Source organism: Schistocerca americana, chromosome 1 (assembly GCF_021461395.2).
Source record: "Schistocerca americana isolate TAMUIC-IGC-003095 chromosome 1, iqSchAmer2.1, whole genome shotgun sequence".
Classification (NCBI taxonomy): Eukaryota; Metazoa; Arthropoda; class Insecta; order Orthoptera; family Acrididae; genus Schistocerca; species Schistocerca americana.
This window is the reverse complement of record NC_060119.1, coordinates 338483485-338503697: the sequence shown is the minus strand read 5'-3', so window position 1 is coordinate 338503697 and position 20213 is coordinate 338483485.

Below are 20213 nucleotides of genomic sequence, written 5' to 3'. Positions count from 1 at the left end.
AGTAGAAAGGGGTGAAATTTCGATGCAGTTTGAAGGTAGGCCCTTTGCGATTGGCAGAGGTAGTTTCCACAAGATGAAAGGAACGCTCCCATTGGCCTGAAAAAACCATGACGTGAAACACGAAAGGACACAGGTGAGGGACAGTTTGCTAAGGAAGACGCAAGTCCGAAAACTTTGAGGACTCTCCTCTGAACCAGTGTTAAGTGTAGAACAAGGTGCATCATGCTCTGTACGACGCCGAAAGAGCAATTTTGTGTGAATACTGTGTTCACTTTGACTGACATTCGGCTAAAAATTTGCTGAAGAGTTGTTGAGCTCCAACAGCAGAGAAACGAAACAGCCACGTAGTTAATTGTTCTTGTGAGAACTGAAAGGGCATTGTAGTATACACGCTGCTCGATCTATGCACGTGTATATCGCCATGTTTCCAGATTAGGGATGAATGCATGTTTCCTCGCGTAACGAGAAGTGTAGGCAGTTTCTGTTGATAAAATCAGTCAAGATTTTGATTCGCTTTTTTATAGGATTTTCAGAGGGTGAGAGCAGCCCTGAAGCTGACAGCTCATCGCAGCTAAGGTAAATGCCACTAGCAGAGGTATAAACTTTTGCTCATATTGTCACAAAAACTAACCATCCTCCGTATACTTGATTGTCATTCTAAATGGTATCGATTTCAGAACCGGAATCGTATGATTTGTCATAATATTGGCCAACTTCAACTTGCTGAGAACCTTCAATTTAAATTTGATATTGTTGTGTTCAGTGTAATTTCAGCTGAACAGGACGTAATGCCTTATCTTGACAACTGTCCAAACCTTGTCATGTCACAACCTATGTAAATTCGTATGCTTCTTTGACAATAATTCTGGAAGCAAACAAATTGCCTACAGCTAAACACTAATGTGCTCTGTCCTAGGATAAGGGTCCACTCATAACCCCAGTCACTGATCCAAGACACGCTAATACACTCACAGGGTGTTTTTGCTGATGTCTGCAAACGTAAAAAGGGTTGGAGTGTCGGAACATTAATAGATTCACATTAATAGATTCACATGTTGCTTTGTGACACATAGTGGTAAAACTTGTAATTCTTCCTCATTCTCCTCTTTTCCTATGCCCCTTAGCTCGTAGTCGGAATACTAGATACCATACGCTTGTTGTAGAGATACTTTTATCCTGCTATTTGATATATGTACACTTGACAGCAAAAAAAGAGGGTCACTGCCAAATACAACCAACATAACGTAGCTGTGTTGCAGGTCCCCTAAACACCAGAACCCAGTGGGGTACAGTCGTTTGACTACATGCTATGGGTACTGCAAGAGACTACTAGATGGTTCAAATGGCTCTGAGCACTATGGGACTTAACATCTATGGTCATCAGTCCCCTAGAACTTAGAACTACTTAAACCTAACTAACTTAAGCACATCACACAACACCCAGTCCTCACGAGGTGGAGAAGGACTACTAGAGACCAAAGGTCTTTATGACAGTCAGTCTAAGCGTCAACTAATATTGTCATACAAAACATATTAGAAAACACGTTCTTAGCGATGAGACACCCCATAACACTCATAAACTAACATTAATTACAACAAGTGACATTCCAAAAGTTCTGAGAAAATGCATTATTTTACATATATCGTACAGTAATCCTTAGTCAAAATTAAATACTTGAGACAATATGTGGAGTTACAATGCTATACGGCAATTGGAAAAAAGTTTTTCACTCTCTAAAAGGTTTTCCATCCACGTGCTGAAGGTCGCTCAACGGCGAGTGGCTCTGGAAACTGGATATTGGACGAACCAGTAGAAAAACTCTATTAACAGCGACAAGCACTCTACGGAAATCTCAAAATTAACAGTGAATCACCAGTAATATCATTGTTCTCGTAACATATCAACAGCTACGTGTACACAAATTTCAACTTTAAATGACATGACCAACGTCGTCGTTCTGGACCTGGATTCAAACCCAGCACCTGTAGCCATTGCTAACTAAACTAAGCTTTGTTTGTGCCTTATTGAGACCCGATCACTAGGCATAAAGAGACACGAAGTATAGACATTTGCACCAGTATCAGTTATCAACTCAGGTCCTGAAAATAAATGACGAAAACGTTTGTACTGAACTGGGAATCCTGTCATAACAGTTAACTTCCTGGAAACTACCGCCAACGACGTTTAATATGGTGTCCTTCACAAGCAACAATGTATGCTCATGTTTAAAATTGAAATGCCATCATGTAAAGCTTGTGACATGGATCCGAACCCAGCACATAATCGGATTGTTAACGAAGTACAGTCATGCTCAAAAGTATCCAAACGACCTGAATTGCATTTCACCTGATTCCCATGCAATCCACATAACGCAGCTGTCTAGCATGTCCTCTAATCGCTCCTTGGTACAGTCGTTTGACTATTGAAAATGGTTCCAACAAGTCACCACAAGAAAACACTGCTCTGTATCGCAATAACTCAAGAGGTAAAGTAATACCACGATACTACAAATATCAGAGAACACCTCATCACAGATACGATTGTCCTTAAAGCTTGTAAGTTCACATTTATTACAATAAATGACATACCTGAAATGTTAGCACTCTCATTATTATGTCAGATAGGTAATGCACGTAGTACATTCGTCGTATTCATGATTTACTTTTCAAAGTAACATACCATACTTGTTATTTAACACAAAATGTCATTAAAAATTTACGTTATTCAAGAGCAGCTAGTTGAGAATATGTATGAACTTCAAATTACACGACGAACCGCCTCGTTCTGCATATGGATTCAAACCCAGGTCATGCAAACTAAGAATTCGTGACTGACGGAAACTAACAGTCATTCCTGACTAGGCATAAAGACAGTGATATACCTCGAGTATCAGTTAGCAAATATCAACTTTAAATTACATAATGTAAACATTTTTAACAGACGCGAATTCCTACCCAGCATCTATTGTCCCTGTTAACGAACTACGAGAGATGTTAAATTCTGCTTCTTCACAAGTAACTTACTTGAAATGCAGTGAGGTAAAGCTTTGTGTTGGACAGGGATTCGAACCCAGATTCTAATTGGATTGTTATCGAAGCACAATCAACTTTGACATATCGGATTTTCTCGGCAGTAGGTAGATGTATTAACTGAAATCACGAGACGAAACATTAATTTTTTCCTTCCCAGGACTCCATCCTGGCACGTATCGCTGCTATATTCTAGAGAAAAGGAACGTTAAGTTTGTTACGCCAGCAGCGACATATGAGCATGTTTGAAATAGAAATAAAATGACGAAGAGTTCAATGCTGACTGAGAATCGAACCCCAAACATATCGTTTTTGACTACACACAAAGAGACATCAGCTACCGAATTTTTCTCCACCAGCAGCTCGGAATAAAATCCATGAACTTACAGTGATCTCGCAAATAGTTCTGTGTTTCACTGGGAGTCAAAAACGTCGTATATCGTTAGTGTTGACAACGAATGAAAATTTATTAAAAATAAAAATTATTATCCACCAGCTGATAGGTGTTCTCATGCTAGAGCTTGATAATACATAGTGCTGGGCCAGGATTCCAACCCATTCATGCGCAATATGTGGAGATGTTGAGGAATCTGCAGTTTTGAACAAACAACAAGTTGTAGTCGAGCTGTATTGTCACGAAGGGATCAAATTCCACGTTAAGGGCGGTCTGAGTTGCATTCCCAGTTCAGAACCAATTTTATCGACATACAGAAGCTCAAACAAAAGATGGAATAAGTGTCCTGGCACCATACACAGGGTTTGTTTCGTCACTAGAAATAAATAACTAGTATAAGAAATGTTACCGGTGATAGAATTTGTACATGTCGCCACTCCTTACTTTATTGTGGTTCCACCTAACGTCTACTTGGTAGAGAAGGAATATCATGTTTAATGTGATTTTCAGGCCACAATGCCATTATACCTCCTTCACTTGGCATAGCCAGAAGAGAATAGAATCTGCCTCTCCCTATCAAAAAAACATCGGCAGAAGTTGGAATCGAACCCAGACTATCATCATATGAAACTATCATCAGTCCAACAGACCACCCAGTGCATACATATTCGACTCTATTTTGTAATCACCGAAATAAAATAGCGTAACTGCCACCTACACAGAACTGCCAACAGTGTAGGATGCAGAAATTCAAATAGGAAGTGTTCCTTTCCATTTGAGCTACTCTATTGCGCTATCTGTTTGTTGAAACTGTCGTGCAGTGCAAAAGAAATGCTGTAAGTGTCTGTCTCTCAGAAGTCTAGATCCAGCCATATGCATCATCTCACAGCACTGTGGAATTGCGGAAGTTCTGGAGGAACTGTTGTTCACTTCCAGAGCTGCTGTTGCTACGTCACAGCTAGTAGCGTAACGGTTGATAAGACGTCGTGTGTTCTGTTACATTCGTTGCTACATTTTTTTAAAACGCAATTCTGCTGTCTGCTGAAGTTATCAATTTAATGGAACTTTTAACATAATTCTCTTCACTTCTCAACCCAAAATAGTCGCATGTGGAAAAAAGGCTAACTTCTGCGTCATTTTGTTCTTTTCAGGTTTAGTAGACGGCCAGGCAGCAGATGCGTCTCGAAGCTTTTGTATTATGCATGGGGAGAGCGCATCATGCCAAAATATTCAGAAAAGCGTTTTCTACATTAGCTGACGTCTGGTAGTGGCATTTTATTCTTCTTCAAACCTTGTTTGACAGCTTTAACTCAGAACAAGTTTTCCACATGCATGTAATCAATAAACTGCATGTGCATTGTCTGGCTTGTATAGATAACATCAGAGAATTCGCATATGTCGTTGATGATTAATTTATCTCTCATGTTTAGTATTGTTTTATCAAAACTAAAAGAAACCTTACGAAAACTGTGCACTGTGTTATAAGAAACGAAATAAAATTACCTATGATAATCTTACGACGAAAGTCGGTTTTAACAAAACTGAGTATCTGTACCAAGCGTGCCTCTATCTGCACGAATTAGTAAAATACTACTCACTTAGATTTCGATTGGGTCTGTGTTTAAATGGTATGCTGTATCATACTCAACAAGTACGCAAATGTGGCATTTAATAAATAAAGTAACGTATTCCTAGAAACCCAAAATTTGCTTGTCAGCAGCGGAGAGAGACGTTACCTTTTGTGCAGCATTGTAAGTTTTTCACCATTGCACTATGAGCTGAAAGTATTTTCTTACGATTTGCTTATCGATGTTTGATCTGACTACTTGCAGCTCTTACACAGAAGGGATAAAACCGTTACATTCAACGAGTCTGGAACCGCGAATAATAATATTCGCTTTTCCACAAGTCACCACGTTAACACAGAGCTAGCGGATAGATAAGGTTTGCGCCTTCCTCTTACGAGGCCAATAGTGGCAAGAACTCGTAAACCGCTATTTACAGGACAAGATTAGTTGCGATTGCCACGTTCAATGAGTTTGCTGGGCTGAAATCCGTAAATTTACAATCTTCTGTTATACCTCAAGCGATAACAACTCAGATTAGACAATGGAAATGACAGGAGAAATCAAGTGAACTTTGAGGCTTATTTCCGTGCAAACCACGAAGTAACTCGTCGATCACAGAGTTGCCAAACATACCTTGCGTTGTTGCCAAATCTGAGTTACAGTACCAGCAGGAAGAAGACGAACCGATGTGATCCTACAGCGGGCTGGTAAGTGACCATAGCTGGCGCCTCAAAGACGCGGCTGCTATGGCCTGGAATACGTAATGCATCTGATTCGCATTTCTGTAACTAGGTTTAGGGACTGGAGCTTAGTTACTAATAATACTCAGAACTGACTGGTACTAAGCATCATAAATGAGTAACTCTCAGCCGGCTGGAGTAGCCAAGCGGTGTTACGCGCTACAGCCTGGAACAGCGCGACCGCTACGGTCGCAGGATCGAATCTTCCCTCGGGCATGGATGTGTGTGATGTCCTTAAGTTAGTTAGGTTTAAGTAGTTCTAAGTTCTAGGGCACTGATGACCTCGTAAAGAAATCTTTCATTAAAATGACTCGTTCCACATCATTACGAAATGTCGTATTCATGATCTATGGAACAAGAATTAATATAATCAGATCATATTGCTGACTATCCATGAAGAGTCATGAAATACCGAAATGTTCGCCTATATCAGTAACCAAATCTAAACTTTAAGATAAACGACGATAGTTTTTGTAATAAACCGGGACTCCTATCAAGACCTTTTCATCCCTGTTAACTATCCATGAAAGATGTCTGATACACCTCAATTCAGAAGTAACGAAGTGTGTATGCATTTAAAGATGAAGCGCATGATGTGAAGTTCTGCGACGGAGATACGAACCCAAGACGTAATCGGATTGTTAACTAAGTAACATCAAATGTTACGTATCGGTTTTTCTTGACAGCTGCTAGGTGTTTGAATGTAAAATAAGGATACAAATTTTTGTGCCTGAGCGACAATCGACCCGCACTCCTATCGTTCTTCTTTATCGTCCATGAATGTAGCTTAAGTATCAATTGCTTACTCACCAACAGTAAGATGTGTGCGTGTTTGAGCAGTAATTGTTGGCAACATGAACAGACATTAAAAATGCACGTTAATTTTCACTAGCAGGCCGGTGTGCACGTGATAGGGCTTGAAATGAAATTATGAATATTTTTGTACTGGATCAGGATTCGGACCCACATATTTACCTTTGGAGGAGACCTAGAGAAGACTGCAGTCTTGGGAAAAGGAACGAAATGGTTGAACTATACTGTTCCGAGAGATTCAGATCCTCGAAAGAGGAGATACGAATTCGAATCACAGTCCAGCACCAAATTTTTCAACGTCTCTAGTTCAATCAAGTACAAGTAAAATAAGAGCCCTGTTCCTTTAGACGGCTATCAGTTCATCAAACAAAATTAAGATTTTCTAATGTAAGTAAGTTTACTGGCGACATTATATCTGTTTACCCTGACCTCCACCTATGTCATTTTCCAACGTAAACCGGCTCTGCCCATTTTGGAATGAAGGATCGTGATGTTTAATGCGGATTCTGGATTATAACAGCTTTCTCTTGAGGTTAGCAGAGGTAAAGTAAATCTGTTTCTGCCTCTTAAAAGTAAATGCCTGAACCCACGCATTGCACTTGTGATAGTTTGTTCCACCAGACAATTGTGGCCACATTTCCCAGACCTAGGAGTGTGCTGTAATGGATGGTGTGCTTAGCTTACAAAACTAGATACGGTGGAAAAAAACGCGAGTCTATTAAATGGTTAAGTAGAAGCAAGCTTCTGACGTGGAGATTATGCTATTCTCATGTCAGCAAAATGTAAAGAGTCTTCTAGGCGTCATAGCCTCGATTTGAAGCCATTTTGAATTTTTTACTAACTCAGGAAATTTCTTAGTTCGAGAAAATACACTATGATGTGTGAAGTTACCGGATAATTCGATTATCACCGTCATTATTACTATCACTTTCTTCATACCCCTGCTGGAACACATGTGCTTGAAGATCATTTAAGGCCTTTTGGTCATTATACACTCCTGGAAATGGAAAAAAGAACACATTGACACCGGTGTGTCAGACCCACCATACTTGCTCCGGACACTGTGAGAGGGCTGTACAAGCAATGATCACACGCACGGCACAGCGGACACACCAGGAACCGCGGTGTTGGCCGTCGAATGGCGCTAGCTGCGCAGCATTTGTGCACCGCCGCCGTCAGTGTCAGCCAGTTTGCCGTGGCATACGGAGCTCCATCGCAGTCTTTAACACTGGTAGCATGCCGCGACAGCGTGGACGTGAACCGTATGTGCAGTTGACGGACTTTGAGCGAGGGCGTATAGTGGGCATGCGGGAGGCCGGGTGGACGTACCGCCGAATTGCTCAACACGTGGGGCGTGAGGTCTCCACAGTACATCGATGTTGTCGCCAGTGGTCGGCGGAAGGTGCACGTGCCCGTCGACCTGGGACCGGACCGCAGCGACGCACGGATGCACGCCAAGACCGTAGGATCCTACGCAGTGCCGTAGGGGACAAATTAGGGACACTGTTGCTCCTGGGGTATCGGCGAGGACCATTCGCAACCGTCTCCATGATGCTGGGCTACGGTCCCGCACACCGTTAGGCCGTCTTCCGCTCACGCCCCAACATCGTACAGCCCGCCTCCAGTGGTGTCGCGACAGGCGTGAATGGAGGGACGAATGGAGACGTGTCGTCTTCAGCGATGAGAGTCGCTTCTGCCTTGGTGCCAATGATGGTCGTATGCTTGTTTGGCGCCGTGCAGGTGAGCGCCACAATCAGGACTGCATACGACCGAGGCACACAGGGCCAACACCCGGCATCATGGTGTGGGGAGCGATCTCCTACACTGGCCGCGTATGGTACTGAATTGACTCGCTAAATTCACTTGATATTCTCTTTCCATTTGAATGACTCGTGGTATATAATCCTCACGTAAACTAAGACACTGAGACAGATATTTCAATTTTTTGGCTAAAGAAATGCTATTCTTCACATAAGTGACAACTTATAGTATCTTTCACGATGCGTTATGAGGCTGAGCGACCAATACCATGACGAGAGTTGCGTGCTGGCAGCAGTGTGTCCGTAGCCCCGTGGTACTTCGCGTGCCTCGTGTTCCAACGGTTAAGAGAATCGTCAGTTCTAACCGTGGTAGGGGCAGCGCGTGCGAGTTTTTTTGTGCATTATTTCATGGAGCTGCGAATTCCCAGAAAAAATTCTGTAACAAAATCAGCTTTACACATCAAATCCTCGACTCAGTAAGTTGTGTTAATGTTTGTAGATGTCGGCTATCTGACTGCCAGGCTGCTATACAATACAAGCGTCTCGGAAGAAATTCGAATCGACCGTCAACGATACGAAATTCAATAGTGTTCTTCACTTAAGACTCACATGCCAGGGTGATAAGTATGAAGGAAATAAATTGATTAGCAAATCGCAAGAAAATACTTTCAGCTCAAAGTGCAATGGTGAAAAACTTACAATGCTGCACAACAGGTAACGCCTCTTTCCACTGCTGACAAGCAAATTTTGGGTTTCGAGGAATACGTAACTTTATTTATGAAATGCCGCATTTGCATACCTGTTGAGTTAGACACAGCATACCGTTTAAACACAGACCCAATCGAAATCTAAGTGAGTAGTATGTTACTAATTCGTGCAGATAGAGGAACGCTTGTGTACAGATACTCGGTTTTGTTAAAACAGACTTTCGTCGTAAGGTTATCGTGGGTAGTTTTATTTCATTTCTTACAATACAGTGCACAGTTTTCGTAAAGTTTCTTTTAGTGTTGTTAAAACAATACTAAACATGAGAGAGAAATTAATCATCAACGATATATGCGAATTCTCTGATGTTATCTATAACAGTCTGACAAAGAACATGCAGTTTATTAATTACATGCATGTAGAAAACTTGTTCTGAGTTAAAGCTGTCAAACAAGGTTTGAAGAAGAATAAAATGCCACTACCAGACGACAGCTAATGTAGAAAAAACTTTTATGACTATTTTGGCACGATGGGCTCTCCCCATACATAATACAAAAGCTTCGAGATGCATGTGCTGCCTGGCCGTCTACTAAACCTGAAAAGAACAAAATGACGCAGAAGTTAGCCTTTTTTCCACATGCGACTATTTTGGGTTGAGAAGTGAAGAGAATTATGTTAAAAGTTAGATTAAATTGATAACTTCAGCAGACAGCAGAATTGCGTTTTAAAAAAATATAGCAGCGAATGTAACAGAACACATGACGTCTTATCAACAGTGCACGACACTTACCGTTACGCTACTAGCTGTGACGTAGCAACAGCAGCTCTGGAAGTGAACAACAGTTCCTCCAGAACTTCCGCATTCCACAGTGCTGTGAGATGATGCATATGGCTGGATCTAGACTTCTGAGAGACAGACACTTACAGCATTTCTTTTGCACTGCACGACGGTTTTAACAAACAGATAGCGCAATAGAGTAGCTCAAATGGAAAGGAACACTTCCTATTTAAATTTCTGCATCCTACACTGTTGGCAGTTCTGTGTAGGTGGCAGTTACGTTATTTTATTTCGGTGGTTACAAAATAGAGTGGAATGAATGCACTAGGTAGCCAAGGCAGCTAGTTCATGGCGATTCGGTCAACCAAGTAAATGAATGTACTAAACATCCAGCAAACCACCACAGGGAGCCTGTGTGTCAAAATTCACATCTTGTGTGCCGCACCGGTGTTATGATACAGAAATAAGTCGTAGAGAAGAGGGTTTGGTGGTCAGTTATTGACTGATGATAGTTTCATATGATGATAGTCAGGCTTCGATTCCAACTTCTGCCGATGTTTTTTGATGGGGAAGGCAGATTCTATTCTCTTCTGGCTACGCCAAGTGAAGAAGATATAATGGCATTGTGGTCTGAAAATCAAATTATACATGATATTCCTTCTCTACCAAGTAGACACTGGGTGTAACCACAATAACGTTAGGAGTGGCGACATGTAGAAACTCTATCACCGGTAACTTTTCTTATACTACACTCCTGGAAATTGAAATAAGAACACCGTGAATTCAATGTCCCAGGAAGGGGAAACTTTATTGACACATTCCTGGGGTCAGATACATCACATGATCACACTGACAGAACCACAGGCACATAGACACAGGCAACAGAGCATGCACAATGTCGGCACTAGTACAGTGTATATCCACCTTTCGCAGCAATGCAGGCTGCTATTCTCCCATGGAGACGATCGTAGAGATGCTGGATGTAGTCCTGTGGAACGGCTTGCCATGCCATTTCCACCTGGCGCCTCAGTTGGACCAGCGTTCGTGCTGGACGTGCAGACCGCGTGAGACGACGCTTCATCCAGTCCCAAACATGCTCAATGGGGGACAGATCCGGAGATCTTGCTGGCCAGGGTAGTTGACTTACACCTTCTAGAGCACGTTGGGTGGCACGGTATACATGCGGACGTGCATTGTCCTGTTTGAACAGCAAGTTCCCTTGCCGGTCTAGGAATGGTAGAACGATGGGTTCGATGACGGTTTGGATGTACCGTGCACTATTCAGTGTCCCCTCGACGATCACCAGTGGTGTACGGCCAGTGTAGGAGATCGCTCCCCACACCATGATGCCGGGTGTTGGCCCTGTGTGCCTCGGTCGTATGCAGTCCTGATTGTGGCGCTCACCTGCACGGCGCCAAACACGCATACGACCATCATTGGCACCAAGGCAGAAGCGACTCTCATCGCTGAAGACGACACGTCTCCATTCGTCCCTCCATTCACGCCTGTCGCGACACCACTGGAGGCGGGCTGCACGATGTTGGGGCGTGAGCGGAAGACGGCCTAAAGGTGTGCGGGACCGTATCCCAGCTTCATGGAGACGGTTGCGAATGGTCCTCGCCGATACCCCAGGAGCAACAGTGTCCCTAATTTGCTGGGAAGTGGCGGTGCGGTCCCCTACGGCACTGCGTAGGATCCTACGGTCTAGGCGTGCATCCGTGCGTCGCTGAGGTCCGGTCCCAGGTCGACGGGCACGTGCACCTTCCGCCGACCACTGGCGACAACATCGATGTACTGTGGAGACCTCACGCCCCACGTGTTGAGCAATTCGGCGGTACGTCCACCCGGCCTCCCGCATGCCCACTATACGCCCTCGCTCAAAGTCCGTCAACTGCACATACGGTTCACGTCCACGCTGTCGCGGCATGCTACCAGTGTTAAAGACTGCGATGGAGCTCCGTATGCCACGGCAAACTGGCTGACACTGACGGCGGCGGTGCACAAATGCTGCGCAGCTAGCGCCATTCGACGGCCAACACCGCGGTTCCTGGTGTGTCCGCTGTGCCGTGCGTGTGATCATTGCTTGTACAGCCCTCTCGCAGTGTCCGCAGCAAGTATGGTGGGTCTGACACACCGGTGTCAATGTGTTCTTTTTTCCATTTCCAGGAGTGTAGTTATTTATTTTTGGTGACGAAACAAAAACTATGTATGGTCACAGAACACTTATTCCATCTTTTATTTGAGCTTCTGTACGTCGATAAAATTGGTTCTGAACTGGGAATGCTACTAAGACCGCCCTTAACGCGGAATTTGATCCCTTCGTGACAATACAGCTCGACTACAACTTGTTGTTTGTTCAAAACTGCAGATTACTCAACATCACCACATATTGCCAATGAATGGGTTGGAATCCTGGCCCAGCACTAAAGTTTTCACTATGTATTATCAATCTTTAGCATGAGAACACCTATCTGCTGGTGGATAATAATTTTTATTTTTAATACGTTTCCATTCGTTGTCAACACTAACGATATACGACGTTTTTGACTCCCAGTGAGACACAGAACTATTTGCGAGATCACTGTAAGTTCAAGGATGTTATTCCAAGCTGCTGCTGGAGAAAAGTTCGGTAACAGTCGTCTCTTTGTGTGTAGTCAAAAACGATATGTTTGGGGTTCGATTCTCAGTCAGCACTGAACTCTTCGTCATATTGTTTCAAGTTCAAACGTGCTCACATGCCGCTGCTGGTGTAACGAACCCGTACTTAACGTTCCTTTTCTCTAGAATATAACAGCGATACGTGCTGGGTTTGAGTCCTGAGAAGGAAAAATTAATGTTTCGTCTCGTGATTTCAGTTAATACATCTAGCTACTGCCGAGAAAATCCGATATGTCAAAGTTGATTGTGCTTCGATAACAATCCAATTAGAATCTGGGTTCGAATCCCTGTCCAACACAAAGCTTTACCTCACTGCATTTCAAGGAAGTTACTTGTGAAGAAGCAGTATTTAACATCTCTCGTAGTTCGTTATCAGGGACAATAGATGCTGGGTAGGAATTCGCGTGTGTTAAAATTGTTACGTTATGTAATTTAAAGTTGATATTTGTTAACTGATACTGTCCAAAAATGAGGTATATCACTGTCTTTATGCCTAGTCTGGAATAACTTAATTTCTGTCAGCCACGAAATCTTAGCCTGCATGACCTGGGTTTGAATCCATATGCAGAACGAGGCGGTTCATCGTGTAATTTTGAAGTTCATACATATTCTCAACTAGCTGCTCTTGAATAACGTAAATTTTTAATGACATTTTGTGTTAAATAAGAAGTATGGTATGTTACTTTGAAGAGGAAATCATGAATACGACCAATGTACTACGTGCATTACCTATCTGACGTAATAATGAGAGTGCTAACATTTCAGGTATGTCATTTATTGCAATAAATGTGAGCTTACGAGTCTTAAGGACAGTCTTACCTGTGATGAGGTGTTCCCTGATATTTGTAGTATCGTGGTATTACTTTACATCTTGAGTTATTGCGATACTGAGCAGTGTTTTCTGGTGGTGACTTCTTGTACCATTTTCAGTAGTCAAACGACTGTACCAAGGAGCGATTAGAGGCCCTGCTAGACAGCTGCGTTATGTAGGTTGCATGGGAATCAGGCGAAATGCAATTCAGGTCGTTCAGATACTTTTGAGCACGACTGTACATAAAATCAGAAGTTAAATATCAAATAGTTTTCTCCAATAGCGAGATGATGGAACCTTAAATGACGATAGAATTTTTTTTGTCTGACTGGGATTCGAACGCAGCATCTAGCACAGTCGTTTTCTAGCCAGGAACAGACGATAAATAGCTATTGTTGGTTCACCAGTAGCGAGATGGGCGCATGTTTAGCTAGACATCAGGCGAAAAGTTCTGTGCGGAATGGAATTCAAACCCCGCACACGTGGTCGTGAAGAAACTTTGACTATCAAATTCTTTTCCAGTAATAGCTAGGAATGGCATGATTGTACTTTCAGTGATGTGATGAAAAATACTCTGCCGGCTAGAAGTTGTATCCACAACATTTCGTCGTTGGTGATCACAACGAACACAACGCCAAACCCAAATCCGTTTTCACCAGTAGGATGAAGAGGAATGTTTGAACTTGAAAAGACGTAAGGAAACGTATGATCTTGTAATGTTGTGATAAAAAGATAATCATTTGGCTGTGTGTTGAAACGAACACGTTACAGCTGACAACACACGAAGAGACGTTGAAAATGCAACTATTTTTCACTAGTAGTTTGGAGTGCACATGCTAGGGCTTGAAATGAAATAATGAATATTTTGTGCTGATCAGGATTCGAAACCAGATACGTGCCTTTCGAGGACGCCTAGAAGAGTTTGCCATCTTCGAGACCACAGTGAAATCTAATTCTAATCCCAGTCCAGCACCACAATTTTCAACATCTCAGTTTCAAATAAAGTAAGAGCCTTGTGAACTTACATGGCCATTGGTTCATTAAATGAAATACGATTACTAGTTTACGACGGCTTGCTGGTGACAGATTCTCTGCCTTACGGGGTTTCTCCATCTCTCACAGCTCAAACGAATGCCACTCTGCCCCAGTCGGCAGCGAAGGGATATTATCTTTACTGCGGATATTGAACTACGGAGCTTACTGGCGTTCTGCACTTGGCGTTACTAGGGTGAAGGAGAGCTACTTGTGTGTGTTAAAAATCTACGCCTGACGTGAGATGTGAACCTACACGTTTTACACATCAATACAAAATTAATCCACCAGACCACAGAACCCCCTGCCAAGCATATAATTATGAATTGCAGAGTATTCATTTAGAGGTAGATGCATATGTCAAGGGACGCGTAACAGGAAGGAGGGCGGGATCTGGGAATGGATAGAAGTGCAGAAGTGCAAAATATAAGCGTGAAATGCTTGCAAAGTATTGCTTCCTTAGATGTGTGTCACAGTTTGTTTTATCTTAGGATCGAGAGATAAGAAGGACTGTTCTCAGAACGAAGAATGGGTTTTAGGGAAGGGGAGATCAAAGAATACGGTTTCATAGGTGTTGAGAGGAATGATAGAGAGTAAAGACAGCAGCAATTAAACGAGAAAATGTAACGTCATTGGAAACCGCTAGATTTGTTTATAAAGTTTTGGGGGAGTGGAATAGAAGGGCACTTGCGGCGATGGTGTCAGAGAGGGAGAGTGTGAGAGAGAATAGAGGAGATATCAACATCGAGTAAACATAAATGTTCAAATGTGTGTGAGATCTTATGGGACTTAACTGCTAAGTTCATCAGTCCCTAAGCTTACACACTACTTAACCTAAATTATCCTGTGCCCGAGGGAGGACTCGTTTGCGTATTGTGTGGAGGACGGAGGGTGTATTCATGGATGGAGGGGAAGAGAGAGACGTATTTGAAATAACAAAAACTAGTGTGACAGAGTCCATCTACGCTGATTAGTTTATAAGTATGTAGACAGGGTATGAATGAAATCAAAATAGAATACTTAACAAACTGTATATTCAAAAGAAACCCACTTGAATTAAAAGGGCAACTCAAAGGAAAGTTAACCCATATTGTATCTTTTCTGTTGCCACGCGATCTTCCACTAGCTCCCAATGAGGAAAAATGACGAAAAAGAAGACATAACAAAACATTTTAAGGACTCTAATATTTTATCCAGAATCCTTCATTATTTTGTACTTCTATCATGCGTCTTGGAATAGAATGTATAAGCCGTCGGACGTAACAACCTGAAGAAGCAACTTCCTCCCAGGCTTCCAAGACGCAGTCCCAAAGAGCGTCCGCAGTAGTTGGTTGGTTTCGTGGCCAGTTCTCTGTTAATGTTCTGGCGACCTCAGCCCACATGTTTTCCATGGAGTTCATATCAGCCGCCCGTGGCGGCCAGTCCATGACGTTGACGCCAATCGTGGAGAGTCGCTGCTGAACAGATGCAGACTTGTGAATGTGACGTCTCCTTCTGCGTACAGCATTCGCACTAACGGAAGCATCACATTTTCCAATATGTGGGCATACTGCACGCTGTCCAGAGTTCCTTCTATCCTGTGAAGAATTCCCGCCCCTGTCGCAGAAATCCAACCCCAGCAGGTAACTGATAGCCGGCCACTTCTTCTCGTCGTGGTTACATATTCGCATCGATGGCGAGTCCCTTGCGGCCTATAAACAATTCGTGGACCGTCGTTATTGGTCGAAAACACCTTCTCATCAGTGAAAATGACGGTGTCCCACGACGCCCTCAGATGGAGCTCCGCAAATGCTAGCCGGTATAAAACGTTGTCTTCGCTGAGCTCTTGTTTCACGGCGGATCGTCGTGAATGCAGTCCAGCGTCGAGTGTACATCATAGGAAATGGTATTTTGATAATGTTTAATTGATTTGCATCTGGCCTGTCCGGTCGTTAAATTTGACTGAGTATCTGGACAGTGCTGCCCTCTCTGGAGGTATCTGTACATGAGGGACAGTGGTGAGGGGGCCACCAAATGGTACACTCGCCGCGGCGAGGGAGAGATTTGGCAGTGGTGAATGGGCTGTCGGACGGGTTGCGGACGCTAACGTGGGCTATGCTTAAACACACGTTATGTATTCTGGTTTAAAGGATACAGACCAGTTAGAATCGCCCATTTAAAACATGAATTTCCATTAGTTTGAATATCTATAACTGTGTTTTTATTTATCACTTTTGGCAGTTTTTGTAGTTTTCCATTAAAACCTTTCTTTTCATTGATATTAACCCACATTTAACTCTTTCTTTTCACAGCAGCTCTAATCTCTCTCTTGATATGTCTTCAGTTCTCATAACAGTCTGCCACTAATGATAGTTAACTACCACTTAGGATCAATTTTGGTTGGCATTAAACTCAAATTCTTCGTAATTTCGTACTTTTCTGTTACTTCACGTGACTTGGATAAATTAAATGCTGCAGACCAGTGAAAAACTGATTTTAAGAGGCCAGTCAATTTCACGCACTCTGTTGTCAAAGAGGTAAAAGCATTCATTCAGGTCATGTTTAGAGTCCTTATTGAGTGTCATTCCTGTACGTATTCGAGTTTCAAAGCACATCAGCAGAAATCCATTTTAAAATCATTCGTTGTATTTATTCTCATCTGTTTTAGAGACGATTTGCTCATTATTGGAAACAATACGTTCGTAAAATCAATATCTAAAGTACAAACGGAATTTCTAGATCATTAAAGTTACTCTGTGTAATAAATTCAGCCAAATTTTTCCCCAGCACTCTTTCAGTATTTTTGCAAGACGTAGCACTGACACAATTTTAATGCTATGTTGTTTAGTTGGATATATATTGCTAGGTTAGTATTTATGAAACTGCCTCAGAGTCAACGATGATTCCTGTTATTCAGCTTAACACGACATATGTCGAGAACTTTTTCGGAGTTCAGAAGCTCTAATTGATTTTACGTGAGAGCAGAAACCCAGGTATATTTTACAATCCTTCGGAGAGACGATGACCACTGCTCCGAATTACGCCACACTGTTACTAACAGGTATTTTTCAGACACGACAGCTGTATCCTGGCTCAAGTGCAGAGGGCAGGGGTATAGAGTCGACAGTCTCCTTCATGCGTACGGGTATTACCTCGCTTCATAGGGCGTTAGTTGAGTTGCGCCTTTCACCTGTCTGTCGGCTAACTTTAAGCAGTCCGCTGCATATATTGTACAGTGTTCCACATACTATGGGAGTGCTGGTGATGTTTCTCGAGGGCACTTATAAAATTGATTAACTTCAGACATGTAAATCGTCATTGGAATTCATTCATGTTAAACAGTCTATAACACAGATATAGAAATAGTGTATTCTCAATATGTCTACGCATTTTGACATAAATTTTAGATGTGAAATTACCTTAGTATTGTCAGTATAGTTACCAATTTTTTTCGAGAGACATTTTAGGTTTAATATATCACTTCAGATACCAACAATGAACGCGCCCTTGTACATGTTAATACCAGTTTAACATCAGTAGTGATGTGTGGGAACTCCTGTTTTTTATTAATAAATTGCACTTGATGGTTGTCTGTCTTATCATACTGAAAATAATGAGAGCATAAAATATAACATATAATCAAGCAAGGAAATTACTGATAAGGCACTACAGTCTTTGAAATACAGAAAAAGCAGATCTTAGTTATAGTATTTGACATAAACATTTTCTTAATGAACTATAAAACAAATATTTAAGAATGTTTGTGTTTGTGTGTTTACGTTTTTTTGACGTGGAAATACCGTAAGTTGCATTTTATTCTTTTTTGATAAATAACATAGGTGATTCAGATATTTTTGAACATTGCACAAAATTCAGATCAAATGGATATTTCTGAACTTGACAAAGACTGTTGCTACATACTGTTTGGTTGAGTCGTTTTAATGACTAATAAAATACTGCTCTGTGTTTGAGAGATTTTAATGTGTATCTGTAAGAGAGAAAGCTGAAATTTATCGACGAGACAGAATTTTGGGTGACGAAACTGCGCATCTAGTGACTGCTGTCACTTGCACGTAGACGTCCCAAACTCGTGATGACGTCATAGAAAGGAGGCATGGCATTTAGCGTCATGGATAGGGCACTGACCTATGCACGTGGTGTTACAAATGTAAACAGTGTGTGCTGGCAGTCCCATAGCTGTAACGCTCTCTCGGCCGCATAACGTGGAGCAACATGTAAAATATTACGCAAATTTAGGTTTTTCATCGTTGCCCTTCGTTAGATGAGGCAAATAGCAGGATGGTTCCATCATTATAGTACAGTACAAACTACTGCCCCAGTGATCTTGTCATCGACGACATGTTACCCCAATCTATCTTCCTTCCCTCCACCACCGAGAAAGCACTGTCATTTTACTGGATGAAGCCAAACTTCACCTACAAAATTTCAGAGTTTTTCCAGATGTGTTTGGATATTGTGGTATAAGCTCCCTTTGTCTCCAGTGGCTCGTCACACAACAACTGCATTTCATTCGATTTCTTCCCCCCTTCATAAATGTATCTATATTGCACTCAAACTGGGAGAGAACACCTGCAAATAAGTTACACATTATTATGGCAGTCATAGTCAGTTTTACTGAATGGTACACTACACCTCAAAGTGACACAGACACATGACAATATTTTTCAACAGAGTCGTCAAGTCTCCGTAAGCAATGGACTGAACGAACTACCAACTGATCAATTCCCCGATAGTAGAAATCCGATCCTTGGCGACGTAACTGTTCGATGGTCACTGTGCGAACGTCCTCAGGTCGGCAAATCTCTTGTCACGGCGAATCAGCTCCTCGAGTGCGTAGACATTGCGTGTTTGTTCGGTACTGATGTCCTTCCTTTCTGATAACCACGTCAGAGTGGCCTTGGTTACACTCTCGGCAGCGTTTCACTGCGACTGAACGTGACACTGCAGCTGGTAATTGTACAGACAGAACTTCACGGAGAATCTGTGTGCAGTTTAGACGTTTTGCCCACAAGAATAGTACTGTCCGGCGTGCTTCAACTTTGGAGAACGGATCGCGTTCCAGCGCTATTTTAGTCGCACGCTATACTGGACCTGTCGTAGCAAACCTGTGCCCGCAGAAATCCCAGAACGTGTACTCTATTCTTACAGTACACCGCACTTGTTATACCATGGTTATCAGCGGGGGAAGACGTACGTAACTTACTTTCTGAAATCGCCTCTTATCTGAACATTGTGTCAATATGGACGGAATACCCTGTGTATCTTGTTGGCAGAGAAGCTTGGTCAATTTAGACAGAGCCTTTTCCGTTGACAACTATAATACCAACTTTACTTTTCCCTCTCAAGCTTACATTTGGTGCCGCTCGGTTCTGTTTCGATTTGATTTTTCGGCAGTGTCAGTTGCACTCCGTGTTTCGTATTATGCGTTATGGCGATTGCACGTTATAGGCTTTTTCACTATTGTTAAGGTATTTTCATAGAAATAAAAGTAACTGTGGTGGCAAATAAATAAATCGTAATTTTACACACATCAAAAAAGTTTTGCATCACATCGGTTCCCAAAACTCCTGAACATGGACGTTGACTGTGGATATTGTATCACACACACAGTCCCTTTGACTGTTCAGAGATGCCACTAAACCCACCACAAGATGTAAACAACCATGCATGAGCAGCGCCTACTAGAAGGAGGGAGTCCGACAGCCGATCAGTTCCAGTCATTCCACCAGGAGGGAGGTACACCCCTCGTGTTGTCTGTAGTTCAACAATGCCTAGACGGTCAATACTGCGGTTCGATCACGTCCGCATTGTTACTTTGTGCCAGGAAGCGCTCGCAACAAGGGAAGTGTCCAGGCGTCTCGGAGTGAATCAAAGCGATATTGTTCGGACATGGAAGAGATACAGAGAGACAGGAACTGTCGATG